Raw genomic sequence first — 18,228 nt, forward strand, 5'->3', positions numbered from 1 at the left:
TGATTAATTTTGAAAAGAAAGTGTAGAAGTCAGAATTTTCAGTGTAATCGAGCTGAATCAGTAAGAACTCTTCCTCCTAAGCTCTGATACCACATGTAGGATCGTTTTCACGACCAAACGAGTCGTTCAGAAGAGTTCTCGATCAATACGAAAGGCGAAAACAGACGTATAGACATTGTATCAGCTTGATATACACATTAATTGTCTAGTTTACTGATCTGAAAGCTTTTTACAGGCTAGAGACACTTCGACAGCACCTCGACGTCTGGAATCAGAAGTCTACAAATGAAATAACAGAACATGTATATATAGGCAAGTCGTTCCGCACGAAACAGTTCAAGCGAAATAGCCTGATCCATTTCGTACAAAATGACAATCTCATTTCGTGCGAAATGGCTGTTTCTCATTTCGTGCGATATGACTATTTCATGCCATTTCCTATTTTCCTTGTATTTCGTGCCCTAATCTATTATTTCTAGTACAAGACTCGAACGAAGACGAAGTCGACAGACATATGCACCAAAAGATCTTGCGCATTAAAACTAAATTTTTGCAACGGTAAAAACCTCCTTTAACTAGGCGGAATTTTTCGACGCTAAATTTGTTTAAAAACTACTAAATGGCTGATTTTTAAGTGAGGATTGAACTTCAATGTCATTATTGGGCACTTCGTTTTAATTGCGGACAATTAAAGTGCGGGGGGGGGGGGTGGTAGTGTACATTGAGTCCAAGTTAGGGTCTTTCGAGTTAGTTTTAATATAGTTCGAGTCGTAGTTAGTTGTGTTTGGGTTTACTTGCACGTACAAGTGATTTAAGCTCACCCGTACTCAATCTCCATTCAGGCGAGTTTAACTATCACTTAGTAATTGTAAAAGGAAACAGTTTGTTTCAGAATTAGCCGCGAATGAAATGCTATACGGCTTTTCTATCTTTTTCGAAAAAAAAATTACAAAAATCCAAAAAAAAATATAAAATTTCAAAAAAAAAAAAATCAAAAAAAATAAAAAAATGAAAAATACCAAAAATAGTTTGTTACTACTGATTGTTTGCTTGTTTTGTCTCGACTATATTTATTTTGCAGACATGGCGAGCAGTTCGCATAGAGGTAGGGCGCGAAAGACAGGTGCGGGTCAATCAACACCGCAACAGGATCCACCCCAGCAACACCCGGTCCCACAGGAGACCCCGATCATTCAGATAGTTGCCGATGATCCTAAGCTGAGAAAGATCGAGTATCAATCGTCTTATAATTTTATTCCAGATAGGAAGTGTAGTAGAGCCGATCACCCGATACTGAAATTTGTGTTGAGTACACCAGAATGGAACAAGTATGATAAACTGAAGAATACTGAGATACTTCAGCACATAGTGATAGACTGGATTTGGTTAGAGGAGATAGGGTCGAGGCAGGAAGTGTTGGACCTTTTGGGTCCGAAGTTGACAGGTGCGTTGGAGTGTACACAACCACAGCATGAGGAGTTGGTGCCAGAATTCCATAGCACATGGGTGCATAAGGAGGGAAAGTTTGATCAGGACACAGCTGTGTCGTTCAGTTTAGGTAGGCAGGTTTATGAGATGAATATGGCGAGGTTTTCCATAGTGTCGGGGTTTTATTCTGAGGAGGAAGTGAAGAGGCCGGAGTTTGTTACTAGTTTGAGGGGTGCTTATTCGACTGTAAGGGATTATAGTGTTGGTGCGACTGAGATGCGGAACTTTTGGAAGACGATTTCCGACCACCCGTTCAATACTACGAACCTGATCACTTCGGTTCGTAACCCGATTTACAGGTATGTGTTGAAGATTTTGTCTACTACACTGGTGGGTCAGAAATCTGGGGAGAATAAGGCCAATTGGATAGAGCTATTCATTCTCATGTGTCGGGTAAAGAACAGGGAGATGAATCTGGCTACGGTCTTAGCAGATTCGTTTAGTAGAGGTTGTCGAGGAGGTCCTCGGGCTGGTTTAGATATGGGCCCCTATATTACTCGGATTGCACGAAATTTGGGGGTGTTTACCAAGTATGTCCCCGAATTTCTATGCGAGGGGCCCAAGACGGTGACTTTTGGTTTGAGAGAGTTGCAGGAGGCAGGTATAGTGTCGTGGACGGAGCCCTACGGCTGGGAGCCGACCAGGCAGGTCCCGCAGGTGCAGCCGCCGGAGGGACATCTAGTTGAGGATGCAATGATTCAGATTGACCCCACACACCGACAGCGACCACCACACAGATTTGAGCTACCATCACATTAGTATCCGAGGAGGCAGCCTCCACCTGAGCCTCTCACTTTACAGTCACTCTCTGGCTATGTGGAGCATAGATTTGACAGGTTGGAGCATTTGATTGAGGCGATACAGTTGGGTCAGGAGAGACAAGATGATGCTCTTCGTTACATGATGACTACACGTAGTATGAGGATCCCAGACTTCTTTCAGCCGAGGCAGCAGGAGGGCCAGGCTGGTGCTGGTGCGAGGTTTGATTCGGATCCTCCATTCCGTGTATTTGGTGAGAACAGTGCTGGTGTAGCTGGGCAGGAGGAGGACAGTGACGAGTACCAGTGTGGGGATGGCGAGGATGAAGCAGCAGCTGACTATATCTTTTGTTTGATATTTTTTTCTTTTATGTTGTTTTTGATCCTCATTTGTTGGTCTGTACTGATATTGATACACATTAAACAGGTTGGTCGGGAAGGATGGGTTGGTTTCTGTGGTTGAAACTGATATTTTGATGATATATATTACTATGTTTTGCTAGTTTGTGATGTTGATTGATAGGTTGATGTTTAGCCGATTTCGTTCGCGTGTTCGAGGTTAAGAGTTGTTTGTTGGGCGCTTATCGAATTGGAGGGCTTATGTGGAAACGACTGGCACTTTGACAGTCTCACATATCCAGCTAAGACGTTTCCCTTTTTATTGTTGTATTTATTTATTTATTTATTTCGTTTGCAGTCTTTATTTTTAGGTAGTTGGTTGAGTCGTATTTCCGTTCTTGCATTAGGGACAATGCAATCTCTAAGTGTGGGGACGGGATACATGTAAATACTCGAGTCATAAATTGAAAAATACAAAAAAGTTAGAAAAATTGAAAAATCCAAAAAAATTGAAAAATCAGAAAAATGTCATTTGAAATGAGAAGTTTGCATATAAAAAAACGAAAAATGATAGAAAAGATGAATTTTTGCTCGGGGTCGAATAATAATAATACGAGATTTAAATAAATCGAGCTTGCGTCTAGTTAAGGATATGTGGATAGGCAGCTTTTGGTTTTGAGTATCTTTGATTTAATACACCTTAATTGTCGGTCTACTAGTGGGTTTTCGCCTGGAAGATATGGGAAATTGAAACTGCCGATAATAGAATAAGGGACACCGTTATAAGTTAAAATCGTTAAAGTTTGTGATCATGCAAAAATAGGAAAAAAATAGAAAAATGATGAGCTAGAAACTGAATGAAAGTAGCGCATTTTTATGTAGTCTGGGTTAGGGATAGTGACTTTACAACCGGATTACCGCTAGGATGTGTGAAATCGACCTTGCAAAGAAAAGAAAAAAAAGTACCGAATCCTAAGTAATCCGAATTGGGGATAGCGACTCTACAGCCGGATTGCCACTTGGTTAGGGAAAACAACGTCTACGCTCATTGAAAAAAAAAAGAGAAAAGTGATGAAAAAAATGGAAAAAGAATAAAATTTGATTGTAAACTCTCTTTGTTTTGATATAAGACGGTTGGGAATTGGTCCAGTGATCATTTCTTTAGTTCTATAAGCTTGAGGCGGGAGTAGGTGGACCGTAGATTCTAGCGTGAGTTCCTAAGTAGACTGACCGCACTTAAATTAAATTCACATGCTAAGGGCTTAAGATTGGATTCGGGTTTAAGGGGACAAGTATATGCGCAATCGCGGCTAACGCAAGCTTTGGTTCTTTGCAGCCCCGATTTGAGTCTGTTTGCTTTGTTAATGAAGTTTACACTTAAAAAAAAAGTTCATTAGATATCCGAGATTTGTGCTCCAAAACAATCTCTCATTTGTCGGTAAACTTTTTTTATTCTTGACTTATTGTTTATTTTAAAGTTTTATTTTAAGTTATCTTATTCTAATACATTGATTAGTTTATCTCGTGTCTATATTTATTTATCACTAATACTACTCAACCCTTTTTTTTATCATATCTTTTTTAATCTTTTTGTTATCTTATTTTTATTATTACTTATTTTTTTAAAAAAGGTGAACTAGTATTTGTATTCTAAAACGTTTTTTAACTTAAAAAGTAAAGTGGTTTCTTATTATAAAAACAAATGTTTTAAATTGAAGTAAGTCAATTAAATTTAAATTTGTTTTGTTTGATGTGCCCATTTTAGAAATTCTAAGACACTAACTGGACTCTTAATTTAATAAAATTATTATACTACCTACTTATTTATTTATTTATTGGCACACATGGTTTAATAAATAGATATAAGCTAGTGCTGTAAATGTTTTCTTTTGAAGAAAGGAAAAACTTTTTGTATTTTTAATATATAGAATTGTTAATCATTTTATAAAAACTTTTTAAATATAATTATAATAATACTAATAATAATATTAAAATAAAAGAGGTAAGACAACTTAACTATGAAATAAAAGAATAAAAGTGAGGTTTTGCGGTTAAATACATAAAATCAACGTTTTTTTTTTCAAAAAGTAAGTTTATTTTTTTTCATAAAAAAGTTAATTCGTAAAGCCTGTTTGTGAATGAAAATATAATAAAATACTAGTCAGAAAATGTCTTTAAAATCAAGATTCGTTTTATTTAGAGAAAATGTTATAATTTTAATATTTAAAAATAGTTGTTATGAAGAAAGAAAGATTAATAAAAAAACCTTATTATTTTTCATACAAAAACCTTTTTTAACCTTTTGAAAAAAAACATTTTAAATATAATGATTTGTATAGGGGTGAATCATGACAAGTTTTTAAAATAATATTTTTAAAAAGAAGGTATGAAAAATAAAAATAAGAATGCATTTAGCCAACCCCATATTTATAGAGCTGTATAATGATTTTAGATGGGTATAATTAGAAAGTTATAGTCATGTAAAGACTAATTTAATACATGACATCAATTCAACTGCCAAATTAATATATTTAAATTTTGTGAAGTTGGATTATTAATTATTAATTATTATTATTATTAATTATTTTAATTATTAATAAATACAACTTTTTGAGTTAAAAATGTAATATTCACGTGATATCTAGATGCGATATATGAAGACGCTATTAAGACGATATGATATATTAATTATAAAATGAAGTTTAAAATTTAATTCTCCATCATTTGAATCTAAAGACATATCACGTTCTTTCCTTCAATGTAGTAGTTGTTTAATCTCCTAATAACCAGCCCATTCATCTTATTCGTTTTTGTTCATTTTTTAACCTTATTTAAATTAAATTTTATTATTGTAATGAAATTGACGACTCCGCAGCATCGTGTGGGTTCACTCTTGTAGCTAATAATATATGTAAATTATTTACTTATCTATATCTTTGCTTATTTAAAAGTATAGAAAGATCCAATATGATGGGTGAGCACACACAAGAGTCACCACAAGTATGCAGAGACAGAAAGGGACCCACATTCTCCAAACGAAGGTTTCTGGTTTAATCATTTAGGCTCGTACTGTTCTGTTACCATGACTACATTGTTGCAAAGGTGATTACACTAGTATTATATTCTTTAACCATTTAAAGTATTATCATTTGTCAATATTTGATATGATATTGATCAATTAACTAATTTAGTGCGGAGAATACACTAATGTACTGGATCTAATAGCACAGTGGTTCTATAGGTTTCTTCATGATACTTACTTTTTGCATCCAACTGCACTCGCAGTGTTACTATATCTCTCTGGAGGTTTTCCCTACATGGTTTGGGGATTGGTATGTATGATGTTGATGGAACAAATAATAGACCAGTGTTAGTAGCAAGGCTGGTTAGGCAAAAGGGTTGAAAGGTTTGGTTTTGCCTAACGCATGTCGTGGGGTCCTCCCACGTTTGCAAGACGTGGAGAGAGGTTCACTAGTTTGATTTTGTTGTTTGCTCGGGATCCTCCACTGAAGTATGGTCAGTCTTGGATGTGGGAGCAATAAGAATGTGTGTGTTGAATGTGATGGAGAGTGACTTGTATAGAACAAGTACTCAAGAACAATGACCAGAGATTCGCCTGGAATCAGAGCTGATCGAGTGTCCCTTGAGCACTGAATGAAGTATCACATTTATAGGAAAAGTCATTTCTCAAAGAGGAAGCTATTGACTAGTGAACATGGTTGCAGTGGGGGACTTACCCTTTTGGGGGTTAAAGCCTTTTGACATGCGGATAAAAGATTGTATTCTGTGGACTTGTGTTACTTTTGCGGCTGAGAAAGTTTGTGAAGCAATCAGAGATGTGACCATTTACTGTTCACGTGTTGCTTTATCTCAACTCCCGGGTTTTTAACCTTTGAACCTTTCAACCTTTTAAGCATTCATGTGTTTTAGTCATTTTATTTGGTCTTGGGCTACCCCCGTCATCATATGATATTTCTAAAACTTGTTGATTAATTTATGGAAAAAGAATCCTTTAATTTCCCATGTAAATATTATCATTCAGGGCATACGCGCAGTGATTGTTTGTCACATCACGTTCGTTGTATGCTCAGTTGGTCATATATGGGGCGAGAGGTCATGGAATATAAACAATAGAAGTTTGTATTGAATCAAGATGCTATTCTCATTATTTACAAATCAATATATAGTGGTACAAGAGTGAATACAATAATTACAAGGGCTTGATTCTAGGGAGAGAATTATGCAATGGTTACAAATCTTGTTGACTAAGAATAATTTGCAATTAATGGTGACTTAATTTGTGGTGTTGATACGCCCCCGCAAGATGGAGGGTCCATTGGAGACTCCAATCTTGGACCGAAAAAACAGGAAAGGTGCCCGTGGAAGCGGTTTGGTGAGGACATCCGCAAGTTGATCCTTTGAGCTGACGTGAAGGACTTTAAGTTGCCTGGAGTTGACTTGTTCCCGTACAAAGTGATAGTCCAAGGCTATGTGTCTCATGCGTGAGTGGTAAACTGGATTGCCACATACATAGGTGGCCCCGGTGTTGCCACAGTATAATGAGGGAGTGCTCACAGGTGGTAAACCCAGTTCATGGAGTAAATTTTTAACCCATAACAGTTCAGCAACGACATTAGCAAGGGCTTTGTACTCAGCTTCGGTTGAGGATCTAGAGACGGTTTTTTGTTTTGCAGATTTCCAAGAGATGATATTGGACCCAAGGTATAAAAGATATGCTGTGGTTGACCGACCTCAATCATTAATGCCGCCCCAGTTTGAGTCCGAGAAGGCTTGCAAGTTAAGGTTGGTGTTGCATTTCAAAAACAACCTGTGATGTACCGTTCCTTTCAAGTATCGGAGTACCTGTTTGAGAGCTTGCAAGTGTGATTGTTTGCGTGAGTGCATGAATTGAGATAATTTATTGATGGCAAATGAGATGTCTGGACGGGTGAAGGCAAGGTACTGTAGAGTAACAACTAGTTTTCTGTAAGGGGTGGGGTCAACGGGAGGAGAGGAGTCATTAGGAGAGAGCGGATCAGACCTGCTCAAAGGAGTGAGAACCTCTTTTGCACCATCCATTTTAAAGGTGGTGAGAACATTTTGAATGTGGCGATGTTGAGAAAGAATTAAACCAGGAGGCGTAGGAATGACTTCGATTCCTAGGAAGTGATGGAGAGGGCCTAAGTCTTTGATGGAGAATTGTTTGCTTAGGGCTTGAACAAATGAAGCCACGAAGGAATTGTGACTTCCTGTAAGGACAATGTCATCAACATACACAATGAGGTAGCAAGTGATATCCTTGGAGTTGTAGACAAAGAGGGAGGAATCAGATAGACATTTTTTAAACCAAAACTAACGAGAAAGTTAGTTAGTTCTATGTACCAAGTACGCGGTGCTTGTTTAAGACCATAAAGGGATTTTTTTAGTTTGCAAATGTGACGCGGGAATTCCGTGTTTGTGAACCCGGGAGGTTGTATCATAAAAACATCTTCATGGAGGGTCCCATGAAGAAACGCATTGTTAACATCAAGTTGGCGTAAAGGCCACCCTTTTGAAAGAGCAATGGAGAGGACAGTGCGAATGGTAGTGGATTTAGTAACCAGGCTAAAAGTTTCATGGTAGTCTTTTCCAAAATGTTGGTGAAACCCTTTCGCCACTAGACATGCTTTGTTTTGTCGATAGTGCCATCGGGTTCGTTTAATGCGGAACACCCATTTGCAACCAATGGAAGTTTGGGTGGTGTGAGGTACAAGTTCCCATGTGATGTTTTAGATAAGGGCATTATATTCAAGATCCATGGCGTGACGCCAATCTGGATCATTTAAGGCTTGAGTATAGGTGGATGGCTCAAGGCACACAGGTAATGGATGAATGGTGGTGGAGTTGACAAAGTTAGAGTTGTAGTATTTGGGGTTGGGTTTGGGTTGTCGACGAGGCGGTGGAGTTTGGGTGTTTGGAGGGTCGGGTTGATGATATTGTGAGTTGGGTGAGTTGATTGGTGTAGAGGTGGTGGAACCGGTGGGTGGAGTGGGATGGTCAATGGGCTCGGGCATTGGGCCAAGAGGGGAGACGGTGGAACTGGAGGGTGGTGTATGGGCCGGGGAGGTTGGAGATGGGTCGTGGAGTTGTAAGGGAGATGATATTGGGCCGTGGGAGGTTTGGTGAGATGGGGTGGTTGGTTGGGCTTCGGTTGGTGTGTATTGTTGGGCTTTGGGTGATGGAGTGGGTTGGGTAGAGTGGGAAGTGTGGACAGTGGGTGGAGAGTTTTGGGCAGGAGATGTAGGTAGTGGGGAGGTAATGGGAACCGACGGTGTCGGGTTTAAAAAGGTGTCGAAGGACATATGTAGAGGGTTGGAGTTGGTGGTTTGGGATGGAAAGATGTGGGGAATGAATTGAACATGTCGAGAGTGATAAAGTTTTTGATTAAGAGGGTCATAGCATTTGAATGTCGCCTTAGATGAGGAGTATCCAAGAAAGATGCATGCCGTGGACCGTGATTGTAGTTTTGAAGTGGCATATGGTTTTAGCCACGGGTAACAAAGGCAACCAAAAGGTTTAAGTTTGGAATAGGTAGGGTCGGTTTTGAACAACACATCATAGGGTGATTTGTTGTGGAGAATGGGTGTAGGTAAACGGTTTATGAGGTGAGTAGTGGTTTGAAAAGCATGAGACCAAAAATGTTGTGGTAAGTGGGAGTAGTGGAGTAATGCGAGGCCAGCTTGTACAGCGTGTCTGTGACGTCGTTCGGCAATACCATTTTGTTCCGGTGTGTGAGGTGGTGTCGTGTAATGGGAGATACCTTGAGAGGCAAGATATGGTGAGAGACCCACATATTCACCCCCATTATCAGTGAATAACGAAACAATGTTGGTTTTTAAAAATTTTTCAACAAGAGATTTAAATTGTGGAAAAAGAATTTTGACATCAGATTTTCGTTTAATTGGGTATAACCAAATGTATTTGGAAAAATAGTCAACAAAAATGACATAGTATTTAAAGCCATCTATTTAATTGAGCTCGACCTCGAGCCTGGTCAAGCTCGGGCTCGGCTCGGCTCGTTTGCACCCCTATTTTCCGACGATCCGACATCGGCAGTGGTTATTGTGGTTATTCGGTTTTGAGTACAGGTCTCTGCTCAGGTGCGGGTTACAAAGAAACGAGTGGACGAGGGGGTCAGATCTTGTGTTTGGTATTAGTTTTGTAATTTGAACATATTAGAACCAGACAACCCTGCCATAAATCTTGCTGCACTTGTATTAGGCATTAGTTTTGTAGTTTGAACATATTAGAACTTGCTTTGTAATGTTTAATTTCTAGATTTATGTTATTGTATTTGAGGTGAATGTTGTAAAATACGTTTTCTAAGTTATTATAGATTTTTTTCTGTAATTTTAGCAGGAAAATTTGGATTTTAATTTAATTTTATTATTTTTTTGTTAAAAAGATTAGTTCGTCAGAAATGTGTCACAAAAATAACAGAGTTTATTCTATTTTTCTATCGGAAATGTGTCAAAAATTATAGACTTTTTTTTTAAATTTTTGTGTTTGTCAAAAATGCGCCACATACAAATACATGATTTTTATGTTTTTTCGTAGGAAATGTGTCACACAAAAAAATAGATTTTTATATTTTATATTTTTATTTGTCGGAAATTTGTCGATAATAAAAAATTTATCAAAAATATTTAGTGTTGTATTATCGTTATAAATAATATAAATATAAATTATAATTAAGAAAACTGGTAGAAAATGCGTAGCAATTTCCGACGCCCATTTTCTATCAGAAATGGGTAGAAAAATGCGTAGAAAATGCGTAAGAAACCAACATCATGTATTTGTCACAAATGCGTAGGTAAGCCTGTTTTGTGACGCATTTCCTATGAAAATGGTGAGAGATCCACATATTCACCCCCATTATCAGTGAATAACGCAACGATGTTGGTTTTTAAAAATTTTTCAACAAGAGATTTAAATTGTGGAAAAAGAATTTTGTCATCAGATTTTCGTTTGATTGGGTATAACCAAATGTATTTGGAAAAATTGTCAACAAAAATGACATAGTATTTAAAGCCATCTATTGACGTTTTTACGGGACCCCATACGTCGGAGTAGAGAAGTTGTAGTGGTTGATTAGCAACATAAGAATTTTTGCCAAAAGGTAGTTTGTGGCTTTTATTTAGTGAACATGAAGCACAATTAAAAGACTCATGGCTCACCTTATTACTATGAAGTCCCAATCTAGAAATTAAAGACTTAAACACTTGAAGCGATGGATGTCCAAGTATGTGGTGCCACATGAGAAGAGAGTTTGTTTGGGTGTTGTTGACTTGAGGAGACAAAGAGATTGGTCCATAATAGACATCATTGATGTTCACTCCAGCATGAGACGCGCCCCAGTGCGTAGATCATTGACAAAAAAATGATAGGGAAAAAATTCAATAGAAACACGATTAGTACGACAAACTTTGGCAACAGAAATAAGATTATTTCGAAGATTAGGAGCAATTAAAATGTTATTTAAAAGAAGTGGGCGAGATTTTGTTAGAATAGTTGTTTGAGCAATATGAGTTATAGGGAGAGTTTTACCATCACCTAGCACGATCTCATCGGGTCCTCCGTATTCGGAAAGAACGGGAAATTGTTGGTTGTTGTTCACGGTTTTGTTGGACGCACCGGTCTCCCACATCCAAGATGGGGTTGTAGCCGTTAAGTGAGGGGTGGTGTAGTTAACCACCGGGGTGTTGTTATTCTGAGGCGAGACATTGTGTTCTCGTAGGAAGCGACTAAGTTTGTGATAATTTTTGGTGTCATGTCCGGGAATGTTACAATAGTAGCAATAGGTATTGTTGTTGCGAGTCGGGCGAGTGTTGGTATTGGTAGTTCTAGATGGCCATTGGTTTCGGGTTGTGGGTGGATTTGGGTTGCGTGTTGGGCGATTGTCATAAGTAGTGGGTTGACGGTTGTGGATGATTGGTTTGGCCATGGTGAATCGAAAGAAAAGAAAAGGGGAGCGGACAGAAGGTGTATGTCGAGTTTTGGATCGGAGATGGCTCAAGGGAGCTTTTAGGCTCTTGATACCATATAAACAATAGAAGTTTGTATTGAATCAAGATGCTATTCTCATTATTCGCAAATCAATATATAGTGGTACAAGAGTGAATAAAATAATTACAAGAGCTTGATTCTAGGGAGTGAATTATGCAATGGTTACAAATCTTGTTGACTAAGAATAATTTGCAATTAATGCTGACTTAATTTGTGGTGTTGATATGGAACACTCTTGATATTTCCACAGATAACTGGTTTGCTCATGAAACCCTTGAACTAAAGTATAGAATTACATGTATGTAAGTGTGCACATACTGTTATATATCATTTTGTCTAGCTTTTCGTACTTATAAACATACAAGTAATATTCACATGTACAAGCGTGCAAAAATATACGAACTCATACACTTTTTTGCTCTTAAAACTCGCACTTATAGTTGAGCTAAAAACACTGTGATATCAATTTGTCACACATAACTCAATCATATACACCCAAACATTTTTTTTCCTTACAATAATAATTAAGTTCAAATTCACAAGACTGTTAACACTTCTACTTGCTTATAAAAGCTATCATATCTTGTAGGTAATATGTAAATATCTTTTACTAAATATGATTGACATGATACTTATAGGTAATATGTAAATATCTTTTAATAAATATGATTGACATGATACACTAATAGTTAATCGTTCGTGATGAAACAGGTCATTACTAGAAAAGTGGTCTTTTTGCTACAGAATTTTCCTACGCAAAAAAATGTGTCACAAATTCTAACACATTTACTACGCATTTCCTACAGAAAGAAAGCCTTAATTTTTTTGGCCGATTTGTGACGCAATAGCGACAGAAAAACTAATTCTAAGTATTGCGTCGGAAATGAGTAGCAACTTGCTACGCACTTACGACTGATGCATTTTATTTGTATTTGATTTATATTTAAATGTTTAATTTTTGTCGTTATTAACTATTGCGTCGAAAATGCACAGTAACTTGCTACGCATTTCCGATGAAACTATTATTTATTTGTTGGAATTATATTTATATGTTGAATTCATTTAAATATTAATTGTTTCGTCAAAAATGCATAGCAACTTGTTACGCATTTTTTACAAAACATTTATTATTATATTCGGATCATGTTTAAATGTTTAACTAATATTATTATTAATTATTGCATCTGAAATGTGTAGCAACTTGCGACGCATTTGTGACGAAACATTTGTTATTATACGTAAATTATATTTTAATGTTTGATCAGTTTTATTACTAATTAATGCGTATTAAAAGCGTAGCAACTTGCTACGCATTTGTTATGGAAAATTTATTACTATATTTAAATATTTAACTAGTTTTATTATTACCGTATTTTAAATATTTAAATTTGTACCGAATTGTTTCCGGTACCCGCTATTTTGCGTTTTCAATACTGGTACTTTCAATTCGGTATGGTATCAATATTTTACTAAATTTTACTTTCAAATACCAGTGCCGATAAGGTAACATACAATACCATACTGAACATTTTCTGTACCGGTAGCCATATTAGCGATTTTCGATACGGGTACATTCGGTAGCAAGCTCATATGTAATCATATATGTATTGAGCAGTATTAATATAATATGTATTATTAAGTCTTACAGTCCGGTCTGGTTTTATACGATAGGAACTGTAAACCAAACTGTTCTTAATTTATTTGCTCCTCATTTGGCATTATAGTATAAATGCCTGTACCTCTTCATGCCCTTATAACGCACAAGAGGACAGGGTTGGAGTGTTATCTAGCTTCTACACGTCGAAATAGTGCCCTTACACATGGCACTATTTAAATGTATAATAAATATAAGATTTTAAAAAATTTATAAACATGAATTGAAAACATATTTAATTATATAATAAATATAAGATTTTAAAACAAATACTTCGTCCATGTATATAGTATATAGAATAAAATTTTGAAATATATAATTTAAAAAAATGTTTTATAAAATATATTGATAATTTATGTGTAACAATAATAAAACTCATAGATTTTAATTTTCAACTAAAAAGAATATGATGGAGGCATATGTTAAATAAATCACTTTCAAATATAAACATGTGAGCCAATCAAAATTCTTGGTTAGCCATCACATGGATCACAATCCTAGGGTGATCCATTGCTCACATCCTTTTAAATCAGTGGATGAAAATACACTTCAAATTTCAAGAAACACAAAATCTTTATACATAAACACATACACACAAAGACAAATCTTCTTTTCCCCTCCCATCTTTCTCCCTGCTACTATCCTCACACACAAATAATTACCAGACCCTCTTCTCCCCCTCTCGATTTCACACAAAGACAATTACCAGACCCTCTTCTCTCCCTCTCGATTTCATGTCTGACAAACACATCGGCCGGATACCGGCCGTAATTCCGACGGCGATTACCTGCAAGCACATCCAACCACTCGTTCTTGTTCTCCCCTTCTCTCTCCACTCGTGCTCGTTCTTTCTCTCTGGCGAACATCTGATTGTCGAAGCTGGCGTCAACTTCCGACGAATGTCAGCAGATGATTGATGATGATGACTGATGGCGGTGATGACGGCGGCAGCGGCGCCGCAGTATGCGACGGTGGATGACAGTGGAAGCCAGCGGCACCGGTCAGACGAACCGGCACCGACGACGACGAGGTAATAGGGGTGGTTCGTGGTGCTCAGTTTGGGTCGGGTTATGCTTGGTTCGATTTGTTTCTCGACTCGGGTCTCGATTGACAGTGGTAGCCGTTGAAGAAGCGACAGTGGTGGTGGTTTTCCGATAGAGGTGCAAACGAGCCGAGCGGCCTGCGAGCTACTCAAGATCGGCTCGAGAAAAAGCTCGAAACAAGCCGAGCCTTATCGAGCCCGAGCCGAGCTTGAGCCTAAAATAAAGCTCGGTTGTTTATCGAGCCCGAGCTCGAGCCTCGCATGTGAAGCTCATTAGGCTCGTCGAGCCTTAGTGTAAACGAGCCGACTCGAGCCGAGCTTATTCAAACATGTTTACAAGCCGACCTCGAAGCTAAAAATAAGCTTATTTAGTAAACGAGCCCGAGCCTGAGCTTCACTTATCGAGCTCGCAAGCCTAAAAAGTCTATTATTTATATTATTTTTATTTAATATATTAATTAGTAGATAATAAATGAGCCGAGCCCGAGCCGAGCTCGAGCTTGAGAAAATACAAACGAGCCGAGTTTGATCCTTAAAAACAAAGCTCGAATCGAGTCCGAGCTCTCATAAGTTAATTGAGCTCGACCCCGAGCCTGGTCAAGCTCGGGCTCGGCTCGGCTCCTTTGCACCCCTATTTTCCGACGATCTGACAGCGGCAGTGGTTATTGAGGTGATTCGGTTTCGAGTACAGGTCTCTGCTCAGGTGCGGGTTACAAAGAAACGAGTGGACGAAGGGGTCAGATCTTGTGTTTGGTATTAGTTTTGTAGTTTGAACATATTAGAACCTGACAACCCTACCATAAATCTTGCTGCTCTTGTATTAGGCATTAGTTTTGTAGTTTGAACATATTAGAACTTGCTTTGTAATGTTTAATTTCTAGATTTATGTTATTGTATTTGAGGTGAATGTTGTAAAATACGTCTTCTAAGTTATTATAGATTTTTTTCTGTAATTTTAGCAGGAAAATTTGGATTTTAATTTAGTTTTATTATTTTTTTTTGTTAAAAAGATTAGTTCGTCAGAAATGTGTCACAAAATAAAAGAGTTTATTTCTATTTTTCTATCGGAAATGTGTCAAAAATTATAGACTTTTTTTTTTAATTTTTGTGTTTGTCAGAAATGCGTCACATACAAATACATGATTTTTATGTTTTTTCGTAGGAAATGTGTCACAAAAAAATAGATTTTTTTATTTTATTTTTTATTTGTCAGAAATGTGTCGATAATAAAAAAATTTATCAAAAATATTTAGTATTGTATTATCATTATAAATAATATAAATATAAATGATAATTAAGAAAAGTGGTAGAAAATGCGTAGCAATTTCCGACGCCCATTTTTGGTCAGAAATGGGTAGAAAAATGCGTAGGAAATGCGTAAGAAACCAGTTTCCTACGAGTTGTTTCCCTACAACATGTATTTGTCACAAATGCGTGGGAAAACCTGTTTTGTGACGCATTTCCTATAAAATGGTGAGAGACCCACATATTCACCCCCATTATCAGTGAATAACGCAACAATGTTGGTTTTTAAAAAATTTTCAACAAGAGATTTAAATTGTGGAAAAGGAAGTTTGACATCAGATTTTTGTTTGATTAGGTATAACCAAATGTATTTGTAAAAAATAGTCAACAAAAATGACATAGTATTTAAAGCTATCTGTTGACGTTTTTACGGGACCTGATGTGCACAAAATGCAACATATAAATTACATCAATTGTGGCATAAAACTAACCCTTTTTTAGTACTAATGTTGGAAAAAGTGTTGTTTTTGTCTTCCTTTTGTATTTTCAGGATTAAATGAGCTCAAATGAACAAAAGAAGCAAAAAGGCAATTAAATCTAACATGAATACAAGAAAAGGAAAAAACGTGGCATGCCCGACCTCCCGGCAGCATCTTCCCAAGCAAAACAATAGAACAAAAGGCTGAACACGCCCCGTGCTCAGTGAGCACGGGGGCGTGCCCAAGTGTCTGCAAAAAAGACAAAGGTGTAGAAGCTTCGATCACCCACCACGGGGGCGTGCCCACTGGACACGGGGCCGTGGTCAACTCTAAGATTCGCAGAATCTAAGGAAATCTTGATAGTACAGATACGCTTCTACACACGGGGTCGTGCCCAGCGGACACGGTGGCGTGGTCAACTAATATTGACAAACTGCAATTAATGAAGAAAGAGAAGGATGATGGACACGGGGCCGTGCCCAGCGGACACGGGGCCGTGCCCGAGCTACTGTTCAGGCTATAAATAGAGGTGCTTGGCTCGTTTGCAAACCATCCCTTAGCACACCACCTCTCTCACACTTCACCCACCACCCACCACCATCACAACACCATCATCCACCACCCACCACCATCACAACACCATCATCCACCACCATCATCCATTGTCCATCATAGAGTGTGTGAGTCATCTCGGGATCCAAGATTGATCGTAAGAGTTCTTGACAATCAAAGGCCATGTTTGCCTAAGTCTCTTACATCACTTGGTGAAGACAAGTGTTTAGTGTAATACTTTTTATTTTTAATCTTTTTCGCACTTTATATTTGGTTATGTATTAATGACTTTAATAACTAGTTTCTTATATTGAAGGTGATTCTTTCTTATCGTTTGTCCGTGGTGTCTTGGCATTATTTTACTGTCTATATAAAATAAAAGATTTTCACCATTCATATCTCCAAGGTCTATGTGGAGATATGTTGGCTACCTGGTCGGGGGTTAAGGGAACGGTTTGGTAAGAGTCTTGCCATTGTTCAGGGTGTAGATCCTGCAAAGGACCTGGGTCAAATTTAGTAGGACCTCCTTCAATACCCACCGGTATTGGATGGCGGGGGTCCAAACTCTTTGATCCCCTCATAAGTAAACTACTATTAAAACTTTAACCCGGCTACTTGGAATGTATCCCTGCTGACTCGGACTACTTAGCCGAGGGTAACGTCACCTTCAAAAGAGGGGCCTACCACATTATGCATTAATAACTTAATTAATTATCTTTTAATAATCCGACCCTTTAGGATTGTATCCTTGCTGACTCAAACTACTTGGTTGAGGGTAACGTCACCTTCAAAAGAGGGGTCTACTACAATAACTAAGATAATCTCTTAAATAAGTGCAAAAGTGCGGAAATAATCAAAGGTTACACTACACACGAGTTGGATCCAAGTGATTCATCTTGTCTATCTGTTTTTTACTTTTATTTTTATTTTCAGCATTTTAGTTAGTTTTATTTTTCTAGTTTAAAAACCTTTTTCTAACTTTTTTGATTTGATTAGACGTTGAGGATAAACCGGTACTAAAAGCTCTTGTGTCATTGGACGACCTCGGTATCTTACCAACACTATACTACGCTCACGATGGGTGCACTTGCCCATATGTGTGTTTAGTGTTAGTAAATATCGTGTTTCATAAATTTAAAACTTGGCTAAAAAAGTGTAAAAGGGCTTAAAATATACTCCTAAAATATAACACACTTAACGACCATCAAGTTTTTGGCGCCGTTGCCGGGGACACAAGGATTTTAAGAAAGCTTAAAATCGACGGCCTAATCAGTTTTTCAAAACTTTTTCAAAATGCGCGCACATTTTTCTGCATTTTAGTTTAGTTTGCATTTACAGTAGCCTGAACACGGGCCATGTTCACTGAACACGGGGCCGTCCTGCATATTTTTCATAAAACACCCAGATACAGAGTCTGAACACGGGGTCGTGCTCACTGAACACGCCCCCATGCTCAACAAAACCAGTAACTTTAATTAAAACGCCCAGATATAGATCCTGAACACGGGCCGTGTCCACTGAACACGGGGCCGTGTCCAGCCTCTGTTTCTGTCTTTATTTTTGCTTTTTGGTTCCGAGATTCTATTGTGGTCTGTTGAGTGATTCTTATGGATCAATACTCAGGAG

General features: G+C 37.7%; 1 pseudogene; it reads left to right on the forward strand.

Moving 5' to 3' along the window:
* The first annotated feature begins 2,391 nt into the window (after window positions 1-2,391).
* Window positions 2,392-18,228, forward strand: part of LOC110932966 — a 39,232-nt pseudogene continuing 23,395 nt past the window's right edge.

Source organism: Helianthus annuus, chromosome 2 (assembly GCF_002127325.2).
Source record: "Helianthus annuus cultivar XRQ/B chromosome 2, HanXRQr2.0-SUNRISE, whole genome shotgun sequence".
Taxonomy (NCBI): domain Eukaryota; kingdom Viridiplantae; phylum Streptophyta; class Magnoliopsida; order Asterales; family Asteraceae; genus Helianthus; species Helianthus annuus.